At 45.9% G+C, this 3,610-nt stretch overlaps 2 protein-coding genes across 4 annotated transcripts in view; one reads left to right on the plus strand and one right to left on the minus strand.

Moving 5' to 3' along the window:
• enpp5 (ectonucleotide pyrophosphatase/phosphodiesterase 5) overlaps positions 1-834 on the minus strand; it is a 23,924-nt gene extending 23,090 nt beyond the window's left edge. The window contains exon 1 of the mRNA XM_043682756.1: positions 672-834. The gene's annotated coding sequence lies outside the window, so the exon portion shown is untranslated. The remainder of the gene's footprint in view (positions 1-671) is intronic.
• Positions 1-3,610, plus strand: part of enpp4 (ectonucleotide pyrophosphatase/phosphodiesterase 4) — a 77,835-nt gene that overhangs the window by 63,204 nt on the left and 11,021 nt on the right. The window lies entirely within an intron of this gene.

Raw genomic sequence — 3,610 nt, forward strand, 5'->3', positions numbered from 1 at the left:
CCGCCTTCCTAACCTGAGATCTTCTTCCCGACCTCTCCGCCCCCATCCCAGTCTGACCTATCAACCTCACCTTGACCTCTTTCCACCTATCACATTTCCGACACCCCTCCCCCAAGTCCCTCCTCCCTACCTTTTATCTTAGCCTGCTGGGCACACTTTCCCCATTCCTGAAGAAGGGCTTATGCCCGAAACGTCGATTCTCCTGTTCCCTGGATGCTGCCTGACCTGCTGCGCTTTTCCAGCAACACATTTCCAGCTCTGATCTCCAGCATCTGCAGACCTCACTTTCTCCTCAAAGATAATACACATAGTAAGGGTATTTACAATATTGTATTCTAGCTTTGATCCTACAACACCGTATTTTAAAAGGAACACGAGTGAGGTAAGATCCTTTATGAACCTACGCAGTAATGAGTTACATGAGGAGCTGACATTTCCCTCAAATATAAACCGCCTTAAAATAAATCAGATGCTGCTACAAGAAAAATCCTTTGATCCGCCACATCGGGAGTCTGCCCACGGCCAGTAGGAGAAAGGAGTAGAGCTCGGTGATCCCTCCCTCGGTGCTAATATTAAGCGGCCCCAAGCGGTGTAGGAGTGTGGACTGGACAGGACAGGTCGGCCCCCTCCCCAACCCCAACCCCACAAACACTCCCACTCCCGCAATTCACCTGCTCGCGGTCTCACCGCCCGCTTCTCGCGCTCAGCCACGCTCTGAAACCGTTATGACGCTGCCACCGCGGGGACCAAGCTCCGCAGCCCTACTCCGATTGGTCGGTGGGTGCTCCATGATGCGGATGGGACCACACCCTCGGGGCGGGGCGGCCTGGGAACACCCGACAGAGTGCGCTGAGCCCGAACCCCAGCTGGTCGAAAGGTAGGATGTTACTGATGTGGCCAAGAGAGAGCGAGAGCCGAGATCAAAGTTTTCCCTAATACGAAATTGGGGTTCTTGATTTGAAAATGGTCTCGCCCCGTTCCAATGGGGATAACGTAGTATGGACAAACTCCCACTCAAAACTTTGAGTTCCACTGTTTAAAGTTTATTTCAAATCCATTCTGTTCTTCCGAATCCAGAATGAGAAGTCACACGATACCAGGTTATAGTCCAACGTAGCGAAAATGCTGGAAAATCTCAGCAGGTCTGGCAGCATCTGTAAGGAGAGAAAAGAGCTGACGTTTCAAGTCTAACTGACACTTTGTCCAACATAGTTTGTTTGAAATCACAGGCTTTCGTAGCTTGATCGAGATGTGAGGTGCTGAGAAAGCACAGCAGCATCCCAGGAGCAGGAGAGTCGACCCATCTGGCATAAGCCCTTCATCATGAATGTGGGGTAGGGAAGGGGACTGAGAGATAAATAGGAGGGGGGGGGGGGGGCGGAGGTAGCTGGGAAGGAGAAAGTGGATGCAGGTGATGGGTAATTGTGATAGGTTGGCGGGAAGGAAGTTGGACAGGTGTGACAGGTCAAGAGGGTGGTGCGAGTTGGATCTGATATGAGAAAGTGAGGACTGCAGATGCTGGAGATCAAAAAATGTGCTGGAAAAGCACAGCCGGTCAGGCAGCATCCAAGGAGCAGGAGAGTCAATGTTTCGAGCCAAAGCTCTTCAGGGGAGGTTTGGAAACTAGTGGTCCACATTGATGCAGTGTGGAAGAGAAGGCGTTCTTCTTCCAGATGTCAGGTGGCTTGGAATGGTAGTGGAGGAGGCCCAGGACTTCCATGTCCTTGGTGGAATGGAAGGGGGAATAGAAGTGGTCAGCCACAGCACAGTGGGGTTATTGGATGCGTGTGTCGACTCTCTTGCTCTTCGGATGCTGTCTGACTTGCTGAGCTTTAATAGCGCTACACGTTTTGACTCTGACTATTGCCTCTCCCCCAACCCCCACCCTCCTGGTTATCTCTCAGCCCCTCCTGTCCTACCCCCATATTCCTGACGAAGGCTTATGCCTGAAACAAAGGCTGAAGATAATAAATATTCAGATGGATATTCTTTAGTTATGTCTAGGCAAAGGCAACAGTATTGATGCATCAAACAGTAATTAAAGAATGAACACTAAACATAGAGAAAGATGTGCTAGAGTTGTGGATGACTAATAATTCATATACAGAAGGCAATCTGGATGTAATTTTGCTCACTGAGCTGGAAGGTTCATTTTCAGATGTTTCATCACCATACTGGGTAACATCATCAGTGAGCCTCTGATGAAGCATTGGTGTTATGACCTTTCTATTTAGGTTTCCTTGGGTTGGCAATGTCATTTCCTGTGGTGATGTCATTTTCAGTTCATTTTCTGAGAGGGTAGTAAATGGGGTCCAAGTTGATGTGTTTGTTGGAATGCCATGCTTCTAGGAATTCTCATGCGTGTATCTGTTTGGCTTGTCCTAGGATGGATTTGTTGTCCCAGTCGAAGTGATGTCCTTCCTCATCTGTATGTAAGAATACTAGTGATAGTGAGTCATGTCTTTCTGTGTCTAGTGTTCTGCCTAGTTTGCCCAGTGTAGTGTTCTTGCAAGGCATTTTGTAAATGACATTTATTTTGCTTGTTAGCTGTATAGGGTCTTTTAAGTTCATTAGCTGCTGTTTTAGTGTGTTGGTGGGTTGGTGAGCTATCATGATGCCAAGAGGTCTGAGTAGTCTGGCAGTCATTTCTGAGATGTCTTTGATGTAGGGGAGAGTGGTTAGGGTTTCTGGAATGTTTTTTGTCTGCTTGTTTGGGTTTGTTGCTGAGAAATCAGCGGGCTGTGTTCATTGGGTACCCATTCTTTTGGAATATGTTGTATATGAGATTTTCCTCTGCTCTTCGTAGTTCCTCTGTGCTGCGGTGTGTCGTGGCTCATTGAAATAATGTTCTAATGCAGCTTCATTTGTGGGTGCTGGGATGATTGCTTCTGTAGTTCAGTATTTGGTCCACATGTTTTCCTGGGAGCGCTGGTTTGAAATTTCCCAGAAGGAAATCTCACACATATGCATCAAATTTCAGAGTTTGAGGGAAAGTCAACCTTGGGGAAAAGATATGCTAAATAATGAAAAACAAATTGCATAGAAATTAGCAGAGGCAAAGCAACATTATAAATGAAAACAAAAACAATAATTTTTCATACCAAGCATAGGAATCTTACAATTGCACAAAAATATGGATCTGACACTTCCCAGAACTATTCAGATTAAGAATTTGGTGAGAAATAAATCTGAACCTGAAACAGCAAGCTGGACCATAGAATAACAGCATATATCTGAATGTTCCTGAAAGGTTGAAAGAACATAGTTGAACAGTACTTCAAAATCATGAGGTGCATAGACTTCACTGAAGATTAGAAGTTGGACAGTAGATGTAGTGTACCTGGACTTTCAGAAAGCTTTTGATAAAGTTCCACAAAGGAGGTTAGTGAGCAAAATTAGGGCGCATGGTATTGGGGGCAAAGTACTAACTTGGATTGAAAGTTGGTTGGCTGATAGGACACAAAGAATAGTGATAAATGGCTCCATTTTGGAATGGCAGGCAGTGACCAGTGGGGTACCGCAGGGATCAGTGCTGGGACCGCAGCTTTTTACAATATATATTAATGATATAGAAGATGGTATTAGTAATAACATTAGCAAATTTGCTGAT

The sequence above is a fragment of the Chiloscyllium plagiosum genome, chromosome 3, assembly GCF_004010195.1.
Source record: "Chiloscyllium plagiosum isolate BGI_BamShark_2017 chromosome 3, ASM401019v2, whole genome shotgun sequence".
In the NCBI taxonomy this organism is placed as follows: Eukaryota; Metazoa; Chordata; class Chondrichthyes; order Orectolobiformes; family Hemiscylliidae; genus Chiloscyllium; species Chiloscyllium plagiosum.